The sequence below is a fragment of the Otolemur garnettii genome, unplaced genomic scaffold (genome assembly GCF_000181295.1).
Source record: "Otolemur garnettii isolate 467f Iridium unplaced genomic scaffold, OtoGar3 scaffold00018, whole genome shotgun sequence".
In the NCBI taxonomy this organism is placed as follows: domain Eukaryota; kingdom Metazoa; phylum Chordata; class Mammalia; order Primates; family Galagidae; genus Otolemur; species Otolemur garnettii.
Genome location: NW_003852413.1, coordinates 17,314,415 through 17,339,182, shown reverse-complemented (window position 1 = coordinate 17,339,182; position 24,768 = coordinate 17,314,415).

Below are 24,768 nucleotides of genomic sequence, written 5' to 3'. Positions count from 1 at the left end.
TCACAGCAACCTCAAACTCTTGGGCTTTAGTAATTCTCTTGCCTCAGCCTCCTAAGTAGCTGGGACTACAGGTGCCTGCTACACGCCCTATTTTTTGTTGCAGTTATCATTGTTTTTTAGCTGTCCTGGGGCCGGTTCAAACCCGCCAGCCTCTGTGTATATGGCTGGCGCTTTAATCACTGTGCTATGGGTGCCAAGCCTTTTTTTTTCTTTTTGAGACAGAATCTGACTTTGTCACCCTTGGTAGAATGCCATGGCATCATAGCTCACAGCAACCTCAAACTCCTATGCTTAAGTAATTCTCTTGCCTCAGCCTTCCAAGTAGCTGGGACTACAGGCGCCTACCACAATGCCCAGCTATTTTTAGAGAAGTCTCACTCTTGCTCAGGCTGGCCTTGAACCTGTGAGCTCAGGCAAGCCACCCTCTTTGGCCTCCCAAGTGCTAGGATTATAGGCACAAGCCACCAAGCCCAGCTCAAGTCTGTTTTCTAAATAGAATTATAAAGACAGTTTCTCAGCAGAATTCATCATACTTTCCTATTTAGTTTCTTCCTTATAAATGTCTAATGAGAGACAGATCCTTTGAACAAAAATGACAGAGCTGGTTCTGTTCCTGATTCCCAAAACAGCTCTTTTCCCAAAAACAACTTTATTGTTTCTTTTAATGTTTACCCTGAAATTAATTCATGAACATGGTTAACGTTTTTCACTTTGTCATTGTTGTTGTTATCGTTCCCATCCTCTTTTTTCCTAAGGAGTGACTCTTAGTGCTAGTAAGCTAGAAGGCTTCATGGAAAATATGGGCTTTAAGCTTGAAGAGGAGGAATATAAAGACCTGGTAAACAACCTGCCCATTGATGGTGAGCTGCTTTTTATGTGAAACTTTAGATTCATATATGAGAATTTCTGAGAGTATAGTTTGAGTAGTGCAGAAGCTTTAAAAAATAAATGATTAAATAAGAGTCCAATCCTCAAGAATTTATCAATTCATGCATTGGATTTTCTTGAGTGCCTAATATTAATGCATATTAACTATTAGAAAGACAAAAATGAAGATGACTGGTTCTTTGACCTCTAGGGGTCCATAGTCTAGTAAGACGTCTCACATGTTGATAGTTCATCATAATTCTATGTGGTAATTCTATAATACTAAAAAATATGTACAGTGAGATTCTAAAGAGTTAAGTGTTCCAGAAAGGAATCAGAGAGAGGCTTGTCAGAAGATGCGTAAAAATTCTTTAGTTAAAAAACACATTCCAGATGAGAAGATCAATGCATACAAAAGCATAAATGTATGCAAAATCACAGAATGCTGGGGGGGGGAGGGGAAGGCTAAAAAGGTAAGCTTTGTTTCATCTAAGTTGTCTGACTCGTTGGAGTGAAGTTGTTCATGGTATTCCTTTATAATTCTTTTATTTGCTGTAGAGTCAGTGATCATGTCTTCTCTCCTAATTTTGATCTGTGTCTTTTCTTATTTAGTTAGTCTAGCTAAAAGTTTGTCAATATTTGTTGATCTTTTCAAAGAACCAATATCAATATTTCCTATTTATTTTCTGTTTTCAATTTTATTTTCATCTCAAATCTTTATTATTTCCTTCTTTTAACTTATCTTGAGTTTAGTTTGTTTTTATTTTTCTAGATTCTTATGGTGAAATTTTATATTATTAATTTAAAATCTTTCCTTTTTTCTAATACATGTGTTTACAACCAGAAAATTCCTCTAAGCACTACTTTAACCACATCCCAAAATTTTTGATATGTTGTATTTTCATTTTCATTCTTTTCAAAATACTGTCTGATTTCCTAAGTGATTTCTTCTTGATCCATGGGTCATTTAGAAATGTGTTAATTTTAAAATATTTATTGATTTCCCAAATTTCCTTCTGCTGTTGACTCTGAATTCTTTTGTGGTAAGAGAACATACTTTCTATGATTTCAGTTCTTTTAAACTAAATGAGCCTTGTCTTATGGCCTACCATATGGTCTATCCTAGAGAATGTTTCAATGAATGAATGTTGATAATGTTTAAATCTTCTTTATCCTATGGATTTTTTATTGAGTTGTTCTATCCATTATTGAGAGTGGGGTACTGAAGATTCTAACTATTACACTATAATTGTCAGATTTAGCCATCATATTGTGGGCAGTGGTACACCTAGAGTATTTCTCTTTTGGAAGATGTGTTGATGGCAATGCAGAGGGCATTATTAGAAGCAAAGACTTAAATTTGAAAGATATTGCCATGATCCAACAAGAGATGATGAGAACACGTGTAGGCAAGAGAAGTGAACTTAATGAAGAATATGAGATTGATTAGAGAAAGATTGTAGAATTAAAATTTATTTATTAAAATTAATGAGAAAGTTTATATTAGTATTAAATTTAAAAATAATAAGGCTTAATTATGGATTACATGTGAGTTATGAAAAAATGGAAAAATTTAGGAAAGGACATCTTGAATTCATCAGTCATATTATTATATAAGCCAATTCAAGAATTCAGGAAAAGGTTCAGGTTATATTGTTAGGAAAGTAGTTTCAGTTTTAGACAAGTCGAGTTTGGGAACCTATCAGACATTGAATTAGAAATATGCATGAAGATATGGTTGAATACTCTAATAATTCATTTTATCTTTAAGAAGTTAGCAGTCTACAAATTTAGCAAGGCTTCAGCAATGTGTCAGAGTACTTATGAGACTATTAACAGACCAAAGGAAGAAGCAAATAAATTAATAAATGGAGGGAATACCTGAAAGGGAAAGTTTGAAAGTAAGCAAATTATAAGGAGGAAAATGGTAGTAAAAGAAAGGTAGAAAAGAACTTACGTAAATTCTGAACTACCAGAAATAACACACCTACCATGTGCCAACATGGCCTCATATCAGTAAGACTGATGACAGGTATACAATAAGAAAATTTTCCCAAAATAATAGCCTTCTTGGGAAAAACAACAAAAACTTGGAATTCATCCCACTGGTTCCACTGATTATATGACATTAGGGAAAGAAGAGAATTTGGAATCAGCCAAATGCATATTTGAATACCAGCTCTGAAAATTCTTGGCCATGCAAGATTGGTCAAATTAACCCCATCTGAATCTTAGTTCCTTTATATTGAAAAGAAAATAAGAAGTATCTTTCATAATTGTTACAAGTTCTTAGCATATTGTAAGCATTTAATAGTAGCTTTTTTTTTCTTTCTATTTTCTTTGAGACAGAGTCTCAGAGGTGGGGCCTGTAGCTCAAAGGAGTAGGGCGCCGGCCCCATATACTAGAGGTGGCAGGTTCAAACCCAGCCCCAGGCAAAAACTGCAAAAAAAAAAAAAAAGAGAGAGAGAGAGAGAGAGAGTCTCAAGCTGTCACCCTGGGTAGAGTGCTGTGGCACACAGCTCACAGCAACCTCAAATTCTTGGGCTTAAGTGATTCTTTTGCCTCAGCCTCCCAAGTAGCTGGGACTACAGGTGCTCACCACAACACCCAGCTATTTTTTTTTGGTTGTAGTTGTCATTGTTGTTTGGTGGCCCTGGAATTGTTGTTTGGGGCTGGAATCAAACCCGCAAGCTCTAGTGTATGTGGCTAGCACCCTAGCCGCTTGAGCTACAGGCGCCAAGCCAATAGTAGCTTTTATTACTAGTAATAATAACAACTAATATGCATTCATCTCAAGACACTGTCACTTAGTTAAGCCTTTGCTTTGGTCAGAAGAAAGTAAATTTTCCATAGCATATTTTTTCTTTGTTACTGGAAATAAGTAACTCCCCAGAATTTTTATCCGCCTCTAAAAGGAAGTAGATGCTTTTTCTTATCCCATTTTCCAGTTATCTTAAAACTTTACTGGGATATCACAGTGATTTTGGTTGTGGAAGTATCAACTGTCTCCTTGAGTACCACTTTTCAAGTTAATGATCCTATAGGAAATACATTAGATACTTAATCAGGTTATTCACATATCTTCTGTGGGGCTAATTGAAATACAAGAGAATGGAAAGTGAGGAATTAACCATCTATCACACTGTCTCCTTTAAATCCCCCCCATTTAAAAGGAAAATAAATACTTAAAAAACAAAAATTTTAACATATTGTTGAAGTTGAATTAGATTACTCAAAGCCCTTTTTTTGACATTGAATGTGGATAGTCAAAGAAACAACAGACTTGCATAAGCTAAATCAAGTGTATTAACAGCGCTGTTAATGTCCCAAGTCAAATCTTTTCTACTGGAGCATTTGCCATTTTTAAGTTTCTTGGCCTTATAATCAGTAAAACAAATTTGTTCCATGTGTGAAAGAAGAGGGGGCAAGTTTTTCAGTGTCAGCCCAGCATTCTACCATATGGATTTTACTATCTTAATAGAATAAAAAGATATGTGAAGTATCCTTTTTTATAATCTGAGTTTTGTCTAAATGTATTTTCCATGAAAATGAAAATATGATAGATTCTAGAACAAATCATAAAAATTTGCTGAGTTTATGTGTTTTACCTAGGTGTATGATTTCATAGTTTTTATTTCTCTCTATTATTGTCTTTATACATAAAATTCTGTCTTGTCTGACAGATGAAGGGAAGGTTGATGTGGCTGTGGTAATAGATGAAGGGAATCTTTTTACAGGTGAGTTAGACTTTTATTTATTATTGATCATCTACTACATCGCATGTATGGATCTACAAAAACTAGCCTTCTAGAAGTTATGTAGCTGGGGCAGGAAAAGTGCATATAAGTAAATTCCCCAGTATTTTTATTTGCCTATAAAAGGAAGTAGCTGCATAGAAGCAGATAAAAATACTGTAAATAATTCCTTTTAGATAAAATGCTATAGGAGCCGATATAAGTAAAGAATACCTTAAGGGGGTGGGAGAGAAGAGGTGCGGGGGTGGATGGGGGGAGGGAGGGTGATTGGTGGGCTCACCTCTATGGTTTATCTTACAAGGGTACAAGTGAATCTTTCTAAAAGCAGAGTATGAATGTCTTGGTTCAATAACTAAGAAAATAACATGAAGGTTATGTTGACCAGTTTGATGAGAGTATTTCCAAATGTATATGAAAACAAGACATGGTACCCCGTGATTGCATTAATGTACACAGTTATGCTATAAGAAATTTAAAAAAAAAAGTAAAGAATACCTTCTTTACTACATACAAGAACCTATACAAAGTAAAAAAGGAGCATAATGGTCATGTGCACCAAAATGAAAACTCTGTCTTTACTTCTAAATTATTTCTGAATTGCTTATTTTGAAGAATGTCACTATCACTCACCTAACTACCCCACCTAATGAGTCTTCATGATTTAATAGAGCAGGTAATACATGAGGTAGGTATTGATGGTATTATATGTGTTTAACTCTGATAAAGAATAGGACTTGAAGTTATAAATACACGGAGCCATTGCTGAGGGGTACGAAAGACTAATCACAGTTGATATTATATATACATAATGGCAACTTAAATTTTTTTTATTTATTTAATTTTTTATTAAATCATAACTGTGTACATTGATGCATTTATTGGATGCAGTGTACTGATTTGACATACATTGTGAAATGCTTACATCCAACTGATTAACACATCCATCACCTCGCTTACTTATTTGTTGTGGTAAGACAATTATACTCTTTTCTTAATAGTTTTTAAATGTACCATTACATCATGCACATTAGGTGAGGTCCCCCAAATACCCTCCCTTCTCCCAGCGTCCACCCTCCACTCTCCTCTCTCTTCTTTTCCATCCTACTTTCTGGACTATAGTTATGTTTTACCATTAGTATGAATGTGTAGGTGATTATATATTGATTTCATAGTAGTATTGAGTACAATGGATACTTTTTCCCATTCTTGAGATACTTTACTAAGAAGAATATGTTCCAGCTCCATCCAGGTAAATGTAAAAGATGTGAAGTCTCTCTCTTTTTATGGTGGCATAGTATTCCATGGTGTACATCTACCACAATTTGTTAATCCATTCATGGGTCGATTGGCACTTGGGGTGTTTCCATGTCTTGGCAATTATGAATTGGGTTGTAATAAACATTCTGGTGCAAATGTCTTTGTTGTAAAATGATTTTTGATCATGTGGGTATATAGTAGAGGAATTGCAGGATCAAATGGTAGGTCTACTTTTAGTTCCTTGAGTATTCTCCAAACTTCTTTCCAAAAAGGCCATAATAGCTTGCATTCCCACCAGCAGTGTAGAAGTGTTCCCTTCTCTCCACATCCACACCAACATCTGTAGTTTTGGGATTTTGTTATGTGGGCTAATCTTATGGAGTTAGATGATATCTCAAGGTGGTTTTGATTTATGTTGGTGCTACTCAATGCAAAACAAAAACACCTACTCTGTCCATTTGCATGGAACTGCGGGGCCCAGGGAGTCAAAACCAGCAAGCCCTCCTAACGGAGAGACAATCGTGGGCCCCTCCCTCATTCTCTCTCCCCACTCCCTATGTTCCTCACAGACTTTTATTGAATCTCAGGCATGAGAAAATATAACACAGCAGAAAGCTTCAAAGAGAAAGTCAAGGTTAAAAAACAAGTAGTTTTTCTCTAACTGATTGATCTTAAATTTTTCTATGTACTGCATTTCTGTCTTATCTTTTCTTATCATTTCTAATATTTGACTTAGAGTTAGGAGAATATGCCCTGTCTAGTGAGTATTATTTTAGCACTCAGGGCCAGCCGTGATGCTTGGCTTTTTCCCAGATCACACTGTCCTTAGTACCTCACACTTTTAATCCAATGCTGTATCCTACATTTTCCCCTCTTTTCCTTTTTTGGAGCAGGTTGTAATTATTGAGAGGGATTTTAATCAGGTTGTTTTTAAAATAACTCAAAAGTTAGTATAATATATGACCATATCTGTCTTCCCTGTCAGAAAGTTCTTGGGACATTGATTAGCTTCTATTCCAAGGGAATTATTTGTAACCTGTTCCCACAGTACTATATGATATTCTTCTTGGACCAAATTAGGAGATTCTCGGGATGATGTGCTAAAAGAATAAAAGCATAAAGACTGTGAAGGGGTAGTCCAAGAAAGTGGTTAAGTGGTCTAGTGTGGATAGGGAAAGATGTGAAATTATGATTAAAATTATGAACTTGGAGAAAAGCAAGAAAAGGAGAATGAAAGTCTCTATAGAAATATAATGCATGTAGTGTTAGAAAGTAAAATAAATGGAACAATATGTGGTTCTGAGCAGAGGTCAGCATGTTAGAATTTAAGATTTTATCTAATTATCAGAGAAATGTAAATCAAGAAGCACCCTAACGTATCACCTAACCCCAGTGACAATGGCCCACAACACAAACACTCAAAGCTGCAGATGCTCGTGTGGTTGTGGAGAGAAGGGAACACTTTTACACTGTCAGTGGGACTACGAACTAACACAATCCTCTTAGAAGGAAGTACAGAGAACCCTCAAAGAACTCAAACTAGACCTCCCGTTTGATCCTGCAATGCCATTACTGGTCATCTACCCAGAAGGAAAAAAAATCATTTCACCATAAGGACATTTGCACTAGACTGTTTATCACAGATCAATTTACAATTGCCAAATTGTGAAAATAACCTAAATGCCCACCAATCCAGGAATGGATTAATAAGATGTGGTACCATGAAATATTATACAGACACTAAAAAGGATGGTGACTTTACATCTTTTATATTAATTTAGATGGAGTTGAAATACGTTCTTCTTAGTAAAGCAACACAAGAATAGAGAAGCAAGGATCTAATATACTCAATTCTCATATGAGGACAATTGATTCTAGTAAATGGTGGGAAGAAAGGGAATGGGGGGTGTAGGACCACAGAGTGTGACACACCTCTTGGGGGAAGGACACTATTAATAGAGGGACTACACCCAGCAAACACAAGCAATATAACCTGGCTCATTGTACCCTCAATGAATCCCCAAAAAGAAAAAAAGAAAAAAGAATTTACAATTTTAGAGGTAAAGCATTTCTAGGTGATGAAAAAGTCCAGGATGTGTCCTTGATGGTTAATTAGTACAGGATTTAAGAGGTCGTCACTGAGAATAAGAAGGTCAAGAAATCTGGAGGCCACATTTTGGGATGAGTTATCTATATAATGTCTGGAATTCCCTGTAATAATAACAGGAACTAGGAGTTTGGATGCAGAAGACTGTGGGTCTTGGGATAGGCCTGGAAGTGAATAAGAAATTTGTAGTTTACAAGAACAATAAAGCCAAATTTCATAAATCTTAAAAGAGGAGAGGCTATGGTTGGAAAGCAGCAATTGCAATCTAGGAAAATGCCAATTTAAATTCCCTTGGAATAAAGCTAATCAATGTCTGAGATAAATAGGGTATAGAAAAATGACTGGCTTTCTCTCTCAAAAAATAAACAGAAAAGTCTATTAAGAAGAGCAAAGTTCAGTTAGGAAAGAAGGTAAAAAGAACAGTCCATAAGAGATAGAGAAATTCATTTTTAATGAAACCAATTCCAGAGGGCACTATGGGAAAGGTTGAAAAGAAGCTAATGATGGAAAGAAAAGCTCAAGGTGGTAAAACAGAATAGACTAAAAGGATAGAAAATTTTGAGGGGCTTTTTTTTCTAATTTATTTTTTTATTTTTGAGACAGAGTCTCACTGTGTCACCCTCAGTAGAGTGCTGTGACATCACAGCTCACAGCAACCTCCAATTCTCTTGCCTCAGCCTCCCAAGTAGCTGGGACTACAGGCGCCCACCACAACACCCGGCTATTTTTTGGTTGTAGTTGTCATCATTGTTTGGCAGTTCCAGGGTATGTGGCTGACACCCTAGTGGCTGAGCTGCAAGCACCCAGCCATTGAGGGGCTTTTATTTTGGAGAATGAGAATGATACAGAAGAAAAGATACAGTTAGACCAGTACCCTTGAGGCAGAAGGTCCAGGTCTTATCAGAACTCTGATAAAGTTAGCACAGTGGGAAGTTGCTCTGTTGTATCTGAAGGGTCATTCCCTGGGCTGGTTACAAGAGGATATTAGAATCTCCTCTGGCCCAAGGCTTTGCAAGAAAGGTGTGAACCATCTTGGGGAAAATAACCCTTATGCACATTTCTTCCCAGGCACTTGTGCAAATGACTAATTTCTCTCTTCTCGGAAACACTGCACTATAGTTCCGGAGAATGAAAAGCAAGAAGTTTCCTATGCAGGAATTGGAAATAACTAGGATATCTGAATTGTCTGCCTAAACTGCATCTTCAGTTTTTTTTTCCATGCCAATAGTGCTCCTACAAACATAGGGAACGTTACTAAAATCCACCAGACTTTATGTGAAAGTTGTGGCAAATACCAACTCCACATAATGACAAAATACAAGAAGAACAAAGGTTTTCTGTATCCCCAGAGAAAGAAGCATTATGACAAAAAATCAGAGTAGCTATGGTGGGGCAGTCTAAGACTATTTTCTGAGGGGGGGGGATAAAACTATAAAAAAGATTGTTCTGAGGTTCGAATACATTGAGATCAACTGTAGATCTAGAGAATGCTGGCTATTAGGAGATGCAAGCATTCTGAACTGGGAGGACATAAAAAGATCCACTGATCTAGTTCTGAGCCTCTTTTTTTATTTTGCTATGAAGATAATAAAATCTTCCAGTTAAAAAGATGGAACAAAAATAAATCTTAAGGTCATGTTCAAATAAATAAATAAAGTGCATCTTCAAGATAGAGAAAAGAGCCATTGTGAAGGACAGTTTTGAGCCACCTGGCAAGCAGATTAGGAGATGGTTGCAGGAGATGAGGATAAGTGGAGATTTCCATCCTCCTCACCAGGAGCTAAAAAGCTTTGTGTCTCACCCATGCTTATGACAGTAGGTGGTCCCCCTGTCTGCTTCCCTTGCTGATACATTCTCTCATTCTACCTATTTACTGGTGAATGTTTGCATCTAATGACTCATACCCTAACTTTGTTCATCATTTTAGCCTAAAAGCTCTAGGATTATGTCCTAGCAATAGCTGATGTTCTTGCCAGATTTACTCCATTACTGTTTAATCAACAAACAATATCAAATGGCCATTTTTCATGATGCAGAATCATTATTTTCTTCAGATTTTCAATAGTGTTTACACTTTACTTTATAAAGGTGAGAAGATTGATACTACTGACCTGGAAAATTTTCTGGAAAATATGGGGATAAGTCTCACAGAAGATAAAGCCATGCAACTATTAAATAATCTGCCAATTGATGGTGAGCATTAAAAATACCACAGAAACCTTCAAGGAAGCTTTAGCATATGAATTTTCATGATTCATAACTCCCTATATAAAGAATGTTCCATGCTTTCACACCCAAAATGATTTCACCAAATTGAGATCTGTTTCCATTCCTGAGCTTTATTCCTGAAAATGAAAAATATATAAACTTCTGGAATAAAACTTTTAAAAATCTATGTTTCTGAAATTATACATGTTTTATACTATTTTTAAGATATCTCCATTGCTGCCTGAGACTAGAATTTTTCTCTGTCTTACAGCCAAAGGAAAAGTGTATAAGAACAGATTAATGAAAGAATTGGAGAGTCTTGAAGGTAAGTTAGAAATATGATGAAAAAGCAGGTAAAACTGAAGCCATCAAGCTGTGCTGTTGTTTTCAATGTCTATAATTCTTAGATTGTTAATTCTGCTGTCTCAATTGTTTATTATTCAGTGTTTATTGTTACAGCTTTTAGGCACACAATAATCACCAAAATGATTTTAATAACCACTAAAGACCTAAAAACATTAGTTCCCAAATATGTTTATATATCAGAATCACAAGGAAAAAAATGTTACAGCGTTCAGATCACTAGGCCTTTTCCAGTTATGTTGATTTTGAGTTTGGGGGGATAGTACCCAGAAATATATTTTATTAAAATATTTCCAGGAGATGTTGATCAACAGGTACAAAGTTATAGTTAGATAAGAAGAATAAGTTCTAGTGTTCTATTGCAGAGCAAGATGACTACAGTTAACAATAATCTATATTATATTTCAAAATAGCTACAAAAGAGGATTTTAAATGTTCTCATAAGTATTTGAGGTGATAGATATGCTGATTACCCTGATTTGGTCATTCCACGATATTTACATGTGTCGAAACATCACATTCTAATCATATATCATTCTATCATATATCATATGTCATATCTAATTGTAATCATATACAATTATTATCTGTCAATTAAAATTTAAAACATCTTTAAACACTTTAAAAATTTTTTTCAGGGCCTGTAATCCCAGCACTTTGGGAGACCAAGGCAGGTGGATTGTCTGAGCTTAAGAGTTCAAGACCAGCCTGAGCAAGAGCAAGACCCTGTCTCTTAAAAAATAGCTGGGTGTTGTAGTGGGCACCTGTAATCCCAGCTACTTGGGAGACTGAGGCAAGAGGATCACTTGAGCCCAAGAGTTTGAGGTTGCTATAAGCTATGACACCACAGCACTTTACCAAGGGTGACAAAGTGAGACTCTGTCTCAAAAAAAAAAAAAAAGTTTTTTTTCAGGGAATTATGATGGACTAAATCCATGGACTTAATTTATTCATTTATTTATTTTTCTTCATTAGTTTATCAAGTTTCAAATGCTATTATGCAGACATATCCAAAAAGATTGATTTTAGTCTTTGCCATGACTTACCAGGAACCCCTAACTCCACTTTCATCTCTTAAAAATTCTCCTAAAAGCCATAACAGAATCCTAAAAATCAGTGTTAAGAAATTCCTGACTTAGGACTGAAAACCATGTTAACTTAAATAGTGTAATTGTTCTTTGCTCTTCAATCTCTGTGTAGCATTGATACCTGAGCATGAGCTAGAATGACCAACTCTTTATATCATTATGAATGTTTCTTATATCCACCCATTATTTCCTAAGGAACAAAGCTGTCTTCAGATAAGATGGAAGCTTTCATAAAAAACATAGGAATTGATCTCGACAAGAAAGAAATCCAGACACTGAAGAAGCATCTTCCAGTTGATGGTGAGAGTTTTGAATATCAACATACCCCTTAATAAAACTTTGGGCATGAGGCTAGTAGTGGGACTAGAATAAAATAGGATATATATGAAAAGAAGAAAAAGATAGGATATATATGAAAAGAAGAAAAAGAAAGAATAAGGTCTTCACTATAGCTACCAAGCTGAGCCCAATGGCTACCACTTGGGAGAATCACTAACACTATCAAAAAAATGGCAAGTGTCAACTCTCCATGTAACACCACAGGAAATGCCAAGGTCTAACAAGAATACTCAGGATATTAATCCTTTAGTCCCTATTGCTAATCCAGCATTAAGTAGCAATGACCAATACCACATAGTCACAACATGTCCAAGGCACTATTCCAAGCATTTCACATGATATTGACTTATTTAATCTTCCAAAGAACTCTATAAGGTAGATTCTATTTTTGCCCCCATTTTACATATAAGGAAACTAAGGCACAGAGAAGTTAAAACTTACTCGAAGTCAGAGAACAATAAATAGTAAAGCCAGGAAAAGAACCCAGGCAGTCTGGCTCCAGAAACTGTCTATTAACCACTATGCTATACTTGCATGAACTACAAAAATTAACAAATTTAAGAAAGTATATAGAAATTTTGCAAATGAAATTAATTAAATTCAGCATATATTCAGCAGTTCTCAACCTGTGGGTCATGACCCCTTTGGGGATTGGAAAAGACATATTTCCAATGGTCTTAGGAACCGAGACACAGCTCCTCCATCAGCCTCCAGGCAGGTCCGCCCACATGCAGATACGCCCACATATGAGTACTGGGCGTGATGACATCATCTGTATTAAAGGGTCCTGGCATTAGGAAGGTTGAGATCATCTAAGATGGTCTCATGCTAGTGGAACTGAAAAGAAGTCATCAGAAAATTTAGGGGGACTCCCCCTAGAGGAAGTAATAAAAATATAAAATTAATCCAAGTCAATGAATATTGTATGTGCTGTTCCACATCAATAGTACCTTTCATTCTTTCATTCCATAAACTTTAATGCCTGTGGTCTAGCAGGCATAGTTCTAGGCCCTTGACACTTTTGCCTTAATAAAATAAGCTACTTTTCAAAGAAAAATGACTTTTTCTTTGGTTTTTATATCCCTTTCCTGGCAATAAATGTAGATACTTATGATTGTCCTGTTTTCCTAGTATCTTAGAACATCACCAGAACAGTGATTTAAAATATGAAGCTATTAGTACAATTCTTGTGGAGTACATCATGTAATCACCTGAGATAAGGTAGAAAATCGTTTCAAAGCCCTTAGAGAATGGTAAATGGTGAAGCCATGATTAGCTCCAGTGGAGCTAATTAGAGACACATAAAGTGAAAGGCATGATAACATCTGTCCTTTGTAGGCACAGACTTCTAGCCCAAAAAGGGTCTTCCTTATCTCATTTTAAAGTTGTTATATAACTTTTACGTGATAATGTATATAATACAATAAAGTATTATAAAACCATAAAAAACCAAAAGATTCTTATAATCAAAAAGGCATAAAAAGGACAAGCAAAACTAAATTCTTCTTCAAAGAACTTGGAACATATTTTAAAGCTAATTCATTCTCTGTGTGTGCATTTTACTATAACTATTATTTAGCCAACATTTAAAGAACATCAATCTTGTGTAAACTATTAAACTAATGTCTAGGTAACAGTAGGCATTGGGAGGTCTACTGTTGTTCACTGCATAGAAAACCAATTACTGAGACAAAGAGGATTGTCATGATTTTTTTACAGTAGAAGCGTCAGCTGGGAAATGGGAGTATGGACTGCCTCAAATCCACCTCCTCAATCAAAAGGGTCAGGGGTTTTTCTGGAGGTGAAATAAATAATGCATGAGGGGAGCAAGCATCATTATGTGTTTGGGGAAGAAGGCAGGACACACCAGCGCAATGGGAAATTATGCTAGTACATGCATCCTGTGATCAAAAAAAGGCTGATAAGTCCCTCTCAGGGTGGGTATTTTAGTATTGTAAAGAGCTAGGGGTTAATATTGGTAATTCTTTCAGCCTTGTGTGCAGACTCGGTGGGTCCTTGGACATAATTTGTGTTGGGTAATACTTACCTTCTTTGGACAAACAGGAGGTGTCAGACTCTGTAGTTAATCTCATGGCTACAAAGAGGTTCCCCCATTTCTGGGAAAGAAACTCAAAGGAATGCATTAGTACAACAAAGTTACAAAGTTTCCATCATCCAATCTTACTGAGAGCTGTCTGTCTATTCTTGGCCTACTTTGAAACTGCAGTTGCTAACCTACTGGTGTTGAGATAAAACTTATTGTGATGGTACCAGTACCATCAATTTAAGGCCATTTAGAGCAGCCAGTTCTAATCAAAATGTGATCACTGAAAACTCATTTGAAACATAAAGGAACTAAAAGCACTATTTAATTTTTTTTTCTTGCTTATGGAACTGGTTACAGGAATGCAAAGTAATTCTTAATTTAAAGTCTTAGGAGTACTACAAATAATACAAACTGTGAACATATTTGAGGAGCTTGACCAAATCATATGTGGAAAATGAATGTATCCATTGACAGCTTTAAAAGTTCCAAACCAAATCTAGCCTATTAGTGTGATAGCATCTTTTAAGTACTGTCTTAAAATTCCAATCCAATATTTCTCAAATTTGCCATTTTACAAACTGTTTAAAATGTATCCATTGACCTTTGCTGGCTTCAGAACTTAATTTGAGAAATACTGACCAAAGAAACTAAGTATGGTCTATAAAAATGTCTTTTAATTGAGAATGACCACTGTAAAACAAAAGTTTTGTCATCACAAGTGGACTTTAACTGAATACATGAACATGATAATGATCATACTGGCAACCTAAGAACAACCAGACATGCATACCAACATGAATCTTCTAGTGGATCACTGGGCACTAACGTGATCATAAATCTAAAGGTAAAGTCAGCACTGACAAAATGGAAATAACCATTTTTATTTATTTTTTTGAGACAGAGACTTACTCTGTCATCCTGAGTGCCATGGCATCATAGCTCACAGCAACCACAAACTCTTGGGCTTGAGCAATCCCCTTGCATTAGCCTCCCCAGTAGCTCGGACTATAGGCATCTGCCACAGCACCCAGCTAGTGTTTTTATTTTTGGTAGAAATAGGGTCTTGCTCAGTCGGGTTTTGAACTTCTGAGCTCAAGCTTCCACCCACCTCAGTCTCCTCAAGTACTAGGATTATAGGCATGAGCCACAGCACCTGGCCAGAAATACCATTTTTAAGCAAATCTTTTTAATTAAAAAAAAAAAAAGTTTCCAACTTCTGGAAGGACTAAGTTAATGATAGTACATGTCCTCAAGGAAAGTAGAATGGTTTAAACTTTGCTCTTGCATTGTGATTTATGCATTTTGATAGTTTATAGGGTAGGTAGCAGTAGCTATGTTAACTGAATTAATAAGTATCTGGCATGAAAAAATATACTTCTAGGAAAATTTTTTCTAATGACTGAATTTGGGATTTCTGCTACACAATTTAAGGATTTCATATCATTGTTCTATAAAATCTTTTTGATGCTTTTTTGTCTTAAAGATAATAATAAGATTGATTTGAACGTGCTGCTGGATGAAGTTAATAAGATTACTGGTAAGTGAGATTTTGCAATTAATTCTATATTATGTGATCTTAAAGTTTTATGTGGAACTCTATTTTTAACACAATAGTGTTTCCTCCATTCATTTACTTAATAATTATTTATGGTGTATTTATCATATCCCAGGTGTTGTTCTAGGCACTTAGGCTATGTCAGGAAACAAAACAAAGATTACTGCCCCCATGGACCTTACATTCTAGCAAAAGAAATAAGTAATGAACAGTAAACATTATAGAGGAGTACATTATATAATATATTAAAGAGTAATAAATGCTATGGGAAAAAATGAAACATGGAATAGAATAAAGGAGATTGGGAGAGCAGAGTGTGTTGAGGAAGGAGGCAGTGTATTCTTACATGAATAATCAGGCCTCCTTGGGGCCTGACATTTGAGCAAAAACTTAAAGGAAATGAGGATTTTGGCCATGTGGGGATTTCTAGACAAAGAGTATGGCAAGCAGAGGGGATGAGGGCAAAGACTCAAAGGCAGGAGCATGGCTGGAGTATTCAAAGAACCAGATGTAGGTCTGTATAGGTGAAGCTTTGCAACTAAGAAAAAAGTAATAGAGGATGAGATAAGAGAGGCAATGGGTACAAGATCAGTCATGGCCTTGAAAACCCAGCAAGGACTTGAGCTTACTTTCTGAGATAAATGGAAAGCTGTTGTAGGGTTTAGAGCAGAGGCATGATGTCATCTGACTTCTGTTTTAATCAGATCTTTCTGTTGAAAATAATCTGGGGAAGTGCAAGGAAGGAATCAACAGAAGAAATAGATAAACCATTTAGGGGACCTTTCAGATAACCAATAATAGAAATGATTATAGCACAAGCCAAGGTAGCAATGGAGATGATGAAAAGTAGTTAGATTCTGGATATATTTTTTAAAAGAGTCAACATAATTTTCTGATGGATTAGATATAAAATACTAAGATAAAGGGAAAGGTCAAGAATGCTTCTAAATGGTAGAAATATTTTCAGTAAACTTAAGTGTCCATAAATATATGAATGGATAAAGAAATTGTGGTGTACACAACATGGAATATTATATTGTCACAAAAAAGAATGAAATCCTTTCATTGCATCAATATGAATGGAACTGGAAGACATTATGTAAGTAAAATAAGCCAAGCACAGAAAAATAAATCTCAAATGTGCTCACTCACATGTGGGAGGTATATACCAAAAAACATTTGATCCTGTGGAAACAGAGAGTAGAATGATAGTTACAAGAGGCCAGGAAGGGTCGCAGGGAAGGGAAGAAAAATCGGGGATGGTTAATGGGTGCAAAAATATAGTTAGAATGAACAATATTTTATAGCACAGTAAAGTGACTAAAGTCAATAATAAGTTAGGGTATGCTTTAAAATAATTAAGAGAGTGGAATTGGAATGTTCCTAACACAAATGATAAATGTCTGAAGTGGTGGATTCCCAATTGCAATGTGATTTGATTAATTCAAACTGTAATGCCTGTATCAAAACTTCATATGTACCCTCTAAAGAGACACAGCTATTATTTACCTATAATAATCTTAAAAATTAAGTAAATTAAAAGAGTGCTTCCTAGATTTTTGTCCTAAACAATTAGCTAAAATAATAGACTTGCTATTAACTGAGATGAAAAAGTTGCTAGTAGTATAAATTTGGATAGAAAAAAATTTAAGAATTCGGTTTGAGACATTTTGAATATTTAATAAACCTCCAAATACAGGTGTAAAATGCAAAGTTACTAGAAAGACTCAAATTCAAGTAATACATCTATGGTACAAATATAATACTGAAATCTATAGGCATATAGATGATATTTAAAGCCATGATATTGAATGCATTTACCTAAGGTGCAAATATAAGTAGAGATGAGAAGAGGACTGAGAACAAATCCTGGAGTGCTTCAATAATAAGAGGTCTTAAAGCAGTAAGAACAAGGAGTGGCCAGTGATGTGGGTGGAAAACCAAAAGAACATGGTGTGCTGAAAGTCTGATGAAGGATTAGGTTTGGTACCCCAGAAAACAAACCCTGAGGCACAATTACAAATGCAAGTAGTGAGAAGGTGAGCCCAGGAAACACAGGGGGAGTGGTGAAGTGAGACGTGTATGAAGGCAGCCAATAAAGCATTTGTTTATCAAACAAGTTACCATTGCAGGTAACTGGAGCTTAATCCCACAAGGGATATCTGGGAAATGATATAGCCTCAAGGGAGGGGTGATAGAGTTATGTTATTTTTATACCAGTTTATATCAGTCATTAGTTGAAACCTGCTTAAAGGAGGGGAAAGCAGTATTATACTGCTGGCATTTCCAGCCATCTGACCATATGCAAAGTGAACTCTGGCAGCTGAAGAAATCCCACAGACAACAAGATACTAACAACTGAAAGTGGGCTAGCATGCACTGAAATAATAAGGCTCAAAGGGATATGAGCAGACCATCCATAGTATTTGCCACAGTTACCACACAGAGGACAAATGAACAGAATCAAATACTGCCTATAGGCTGGGCGTGGTGGCTCTATATATGATAGGCTTATCATAATATTAAATACAGTAGAACCTCCATACTTGACCACCTCCCTACATTGGCCACCTTCTTAAGTTAACCTAATTTTCATAGACCAGACGTGCACATGTATGTATCAGTACAGAGGGTTAGTTCCTTATGTTGATCACCTTCCTATGTTGACCAGTTTGTTGCAGTCCTTTGGGTGGTCAACCTACAGAGGTTCTACTGTATTACACAGTTCTTTTTTTTTTTTTTTTTTTTGGTCATAGTTGTCATTGTTATTTTGGCAGGCCCAGGCGGGGTTCAAACCCACCAGCTCTAGTGTATGTGGCTGGTGCCCTAGCCACTAAGCTGCAGGTGCTGAGCCTACACATTTCTTATGTTATAACCTTAAATTGTATTTTCCTTTTTCTAAAGGAGAGAAGATTCATATTGGAGACGTGAAGAGTTTTCTGGAAGAAATGGGAATAGAGATCACAGATAAGGAACTCAAAAAACTGCTGAAAACTCTGCCATTTTCTGGTAAATATTTCCATGTGTTTTACTTCACTGATGTCTAAAATCTTATTCATTCAGCAAACATTTATTGACGATCTGCTGTGTGCATGGTGTAGTCCTAAGCCCTGGGAGAGCAGGGACCATGTTTGTTTCCCCAAGTCCTGGCCCTCTTAAAGAAAACTTCAATTATAGCTTTCATATGGGTGATTATATAATGATTTCATAGTAGAGCTGAGTATATTGGATACTTTTTCTTCATTCTTGAGATACTTTACTAAGAAGAATATGTTCCAGCTCCATTCATGTAAACATAAAAGAGGTAAAGTCTCCATATTTTTTAAGGCTGCATAATATTCCATGGTATACATATACCATAATTTATTAATCCATTTGTGGCCCAAAATGAAGGGGAAAGAGGAGAAGGGACTTAAACTTAATCATTCCACAGTTAAATTTAACAGAACATTTCATCCTAACAAAACTGAATGCACATTCTTCTCATTAGACCATAGAACATCCTCCAAAATTGATCACATCTTAGGTCACAAGTTTAACCTCAGCAAATTTAAAAGAATACAAATAATTCCTTATATTTTCTCAGACCATCATGGAATAAAAGTTGAACTCAGTAACAATAGGAATCTGCATACTCATACAAAATCATGGAAACTAAATAACCTCATGCTGAATGATAGCTAGGTCATAGATGAGATTTAGAAGGAAATTACTGGAATTCTGGGAAGATGGCAGACTGGTAGCAACCCTCGGCAGAGGATCTTGAACACAGGAAGAAAAACTGGACAGAATTGGACTCTATGAAGCCAAAGACAGGGAGCTGAGCCAAAAAAGAAGTTCAGCAAGCTGTAACTCCAAGGAAGAGCACCCAAGAAAACAAATTACAGGTATAAAGCCTATCAACTACAGGACAGGAGACCCCTCCCCCAAGCAGGGGGCCTGCCACAAGCTATCAAAAGACCTCTCATTTTACATCTCTGGAGAGAGCTGCTAAACTCCAGGTCTCTTTCTCCACAGAAGTCCCACTTATGAACCTAGACACCACCCCACCAAACATAAAATTGAACAGATATTTTCCCCTACAAGTCCAAACTCCCAGTCCACCCTTTCCCCCTCACAAGGCAGTCTGAAGTTCTGCCCCCTGAAGAGCACAGTGTTTGGTCTTGTCCTGAGAGAACTGGGCATAGTGTGGACCACCAACCATCAGGACAGAATCTGTGACTAATAGGAAAGAAAGAGAGTGTGGGAAGAAAGGGACACTTGGCAGGAGCAGGAGCAGTCCCCTGGTTATGACTATGCCTGGCCAGTAGTAGTGTTGATCCTCAGTTTGGGCTGAGTCTGGCAGGATGGGGTGTAGAACCCCCAGCTCTGACAGCACCCACAGCAGGAGAGTGGTTGCCCTGTGTCGACTGAGTTCACCAGACAGAGCTGGTCCCCAGCCCCTGCTGGGCCTGTGAGCAGAGGCTTGATAAGCATGGACTGTGACCTGAGAGCAAGGGTGTGGTCCCTTGATTCCAACAGAACACTTGAGCAGTGGCTTATTGGGTGTGAACCAAGACCTGAGGGCTAGGGCATGGTCCACTATCTCTAGTGGGGCTGGTGAAAAGAGGCTTACCAGGTGAGGACTGAGATCTACTGGCGGAGTGTGGTACCCTGACTCTAATAGAGCCTATGAACAGAGGCTTGCTAGGCAGTGGACTGAGACTGCCAGGCAGGGGCATGATTCCCTGACTCCAACTGGTCTGGCAAGCAGATGCTATCTGTGTGTGGACTGAGATCAGAGGGTGGGGCCTGATGTCCTGACTCCAGCAGAGCCTGTAAACAGAAGCTTGCCAGGCAGTGGACTGAGACTGGTAAGTGGAGGCATGGCATCCCTGACTCCACCTGGTTTGTGAAAGCAGAGGCTAGCAGGATGTGGACCAGTGGATGGGGACATGGCCCCTGGCTCCAAAAATTGGGACTTTTTAAAAACGCTGTGGGACATGGCACAAATTGTTAAAAATCAGGACTGGCCCACCAAAGGCAGGACATCTGGTCACCTTACCTACTCAGTGTATACCCAAAAGACCAAAAATCACTTGGCAACAAAGATATATGCATCATTTTGTTCACTGCAGCTCAATTAATAATTGCCAAGTCTTGGAAGAAGCCCAAGTGCCCATCAACCCATGAATGGATCAATAAATTGTAATATATGTATACCATAGAATACTATGCAGCATTAAAAAAAGATGGAGACTTTACCTCTTCTATGTTTACATGGATGGAACTGGAAAATATTCTCCTTGGTAAAGTATCTCAGGAAGGAAAAAAAAATCCAATGTACTCAGTACTACTATAAAACTATAATCACTCACACTTTCATATGAAAGATGAATCACAACTATAGCCCAGTGTGGAGGGAAGGGAAGGGGGATGTTAAGGGAGGGGAAGGTGGTTTGATAGAGGGAGAATTAATGGTGGGACCACCCCTATGGAGCATATTGCAAGGGTACAAGTCAAATCTATCAAGTATTAAACACAAATGTCTTAACAGTGCAATTAAGTAAATGAGGTGAAAGCTATGTTAATTAGTAGGATGTAAGCACTCCAATTTGTACAAATAATCAACACATTGAATCCCACAAAGGCATAAATGTATTCATGATCTATGTATATATGACTTAATAAAAAAAAAATGGCAATTGAATAAAAAAAATGAAAACAGAGGTCCAGCATTTCCAAAATTCTCTTCTTATCATTTAGATTTTGGTTTAGGAAATAGGGACCTCTTCAGTCAGGAGTCATATCATAGGATAAACAAGTTCTTTTGTCTCCTTGGGGGAAATATAAAGCTTAAGGTAAAAACTAAAAGAAGATGAAAGAGTAGAAGGGAGGTGGGATGAAGGAAAGGCTGAAGATGAGTTTGAAAAAACTATGTGTATTTCAACACAGCAGAATGCCACTAACTGCTTCATATTCTATCCATGGAAATTTTCATTAGAAATGAATTTTCTAAATATTTTTCATTTCATTGAGAATGAATTGTGATTAATTGCTAAGTATATACTTTCGTTTTTATGATTCTCTAAAAACATAATTGATGTTTTCTCCTACAGCTAATAAAAAGGTGTTTAAGAAAGAATTATTGGAAGGTGTGAAATCCTTCAAAGGTAAGTGAGGAAAAGGACAAGGATAAAATCTGAGATTGTCCTATTGGTTTATTTCTTATTATATAAATAAGCCAAAAATAAAGCATATTATTCAACAAATATTCAAGTTTCTACTAGACACTGGTTATTTGAGAATAATCTGTAATATATAGCATACATATAATTACCCATAATCGCAAGTAATATTACCATTTTTATTATAGCTACCTTTATTCTTTTTTCTGTGTATAATATATGCATGTATTGTTAATTAAATTCTTTTTGGATATTTTATGTATCCTATTTTTTTTTTTTTGAGACAGGGTCTCACTCTGTTTCTAGTGTGCAATGGCATCATCATAACTCACTGCAACCTCCAACTCCTGGGCTCAAACTACAGGCATGTGCCATGTCCAGATAATTGTTTTACTTTTTGTAGACACAGGGTCTTGCTATTGCCAAGATTAGTCTTGAGTCGTTGACCTCAAGTGATCCTACCACCTTCATTCAACTTTAAAGTCATTTACTTTAGACGTATTATTTGAGCAGAAATTACTATGTCAAAATGTCTTAATATGTTTAAGGCTCTGATGTATTCCACAATTTGTGTTCCATAAGAATAGTGTTAATTTGTACTTCCATACATAGTAAGTGAGAATACCTATTACCATTATGCCCTAACCACAATATATTTTCACATATTTTGATTCTTACTAATTTGATAGATGAAAATGGGATCTAATTATTGTTTTGATTTTATTATCAATGAAGTTGAAATTTTTTTGTTTTGAAGTTGAAAATTTTTATATCATGCCTTTTAGTCTTTGAGTTTCTTGTTATACCATTTGCATATTATCTTACTGAAGTCTAAACATTTTTCCTATTAATTTGAATTACCTATTTATATGTTAAACATTAGCACATTGGCATATCTGTAGTAGATATTTGTCCAGTTACATTCTATTTTGTTATGTTGTCTTTTTACAACAGCTTTATAGAGATATAATTCACATAACATACAATTCACCTATTTAAAGTGTATAACACACTAGTTTTTAGTATACTAGCAGAGTTGTGCAACCATAATCACAATTAATTTTAAAACATTTCATCATAAGGAAAAGAAACTCAATACCCATTCACAGTTACTACCTATACCTTCCAAACCTCCCAGACCTAGGCAACTACAAATCTACTTTTTCTACTTTCTGTCCATTGTTTTGCATTTTCATACATGAACATTTTTTCAATTTAAGAGATAGCATCTTGCTCTGTCACCCAGGCCATTGTACATAATAACCTTGAACTTCTAGGCTCAAGCAATCCTCCCACCTCAACATCCTGAGTAGTTGGGACTGCAGGCATGTACCAACACACCCAACTAATTTTTTTTTACTTTTTTGTAGAGACTGAGTCTTACTGTGTTACCCAGCTGGTCTCAGTTGATTCTCCCATGTCAGCCTCCCAGAACATTGGCATTATAAGTGTGAGCCATGATGCCCAGGCCTTCTCTATTTAATTTTATCAACCATTTATTCATATAATTTCTTATCTTTCTGTATTTAGAAAGTTTCTTAGCATCTAGAGAGCATATGAAGAATCACATACACTTTCTCTTTGACTTTCTATGATTTACCTTTCTACATTTAATTATTTAACTCACCTGAAATATTGACTCTGTAAATCCTCATATTTCAGAGTGATTTGATCAAAACTATACCAACTGTTTTAGTAATGCTTCCTCATTAGCTACAGGTCTCCTTTAGGGACAATTACATTTAGGAAGTAAATTCTTATGACCATAGCAAATTTCAAATCCTAGTCTTTGATCAGAATAACTTGATTTCATTGCTGTTATTAATTCACCAGAGTTGTCAAACTCTTTACTTTGTCTCCCTCCACCCCATGAACTTCTGTCAGAAGTTTAATCATGGAAGCATATTCTGTTCATGACTTTTACGTAACTTCCTGTAGTTTCTTTGTGCTTTCATTTCTAGGTAAGGGTTAAGGGGCTTCATTCTTCATTTCTATGGCATCCTTATCTCCTTCTTGTTTTTATTAAGGAGGGAAGATTCATATTAGTGATCTAAATAGTGTTCTGCAAAACACTGGGTTCAGACTTGAAACAAAAGAAATCAAGGATCTGAAGAGTCGTCTGCCAGTTTCTGGTGAGCATTTAAGACATCTTTATCCTGTAGACAATTATTAGTCTACTCTGAAAGCAGTAAGGAAAAGACATGTTGGGAAGGGAAAAACTGGGGAAGGAGCATAATTTAAGAGACTATTGATAAGGTACAGATGATAAGGGCCTTACTTAGAGAACCACACCAGTGACACTGGACATTGGGAAGACTGCTTTGATGTGGTGAGTGATCGGTATGGAGACACTGAAAATGGAAACCAGAGTTTACAGTTTATATTATTGTCAAGAAAAGAATTTAAAAGTTGGAGTGGGGGACAGAGAACCAGCAGAGGGAAGAGAAAAGAGAGAAAAACAATGTTTGGGATATAAGTGAATTTAGATCTTACAGAACATTCAGTATCAGATAATTGAAAATGTATTCTCTAAATTTATTAATTTCATTTAAAGATTAATAAGGTATCTTCAAACAGTTAGAACCAACACCAAGGTTAAATGTGTTTCAAACTGTCCCTGTAAGTACAGGAATACCAAAAGAATACAAGAAAATGAGATACAATAAAGGATTATTTGAGAAATAAAGAATGGAATTAAAGAGTAGAATAAGAAAGAGATAACAAAGAAATGAGGAAAGGGTAAAAGAAAAGAAAAAGGAAGAAATAATATAAATATGTAAACCAATCTTTAAAAAAAAAACAGCATAACTGAGATAGTTTGGGGGTTGAGTTGAAAGGACTCAGACTGAAAAAAAAAAAAAAAGGGAAAGCAGTCTCTTCTTTCTTCACCAGATTCCCCCACTGTGCTTGGAAGTTTTGGACACAGATTACCAAGAATCTTGACTTGCATGAAAGACTGGTTTCAAGTTTCTTTCTTTTCTTTTCTTTTCTTTTCTTTTCTTTTCTTTTCTTTT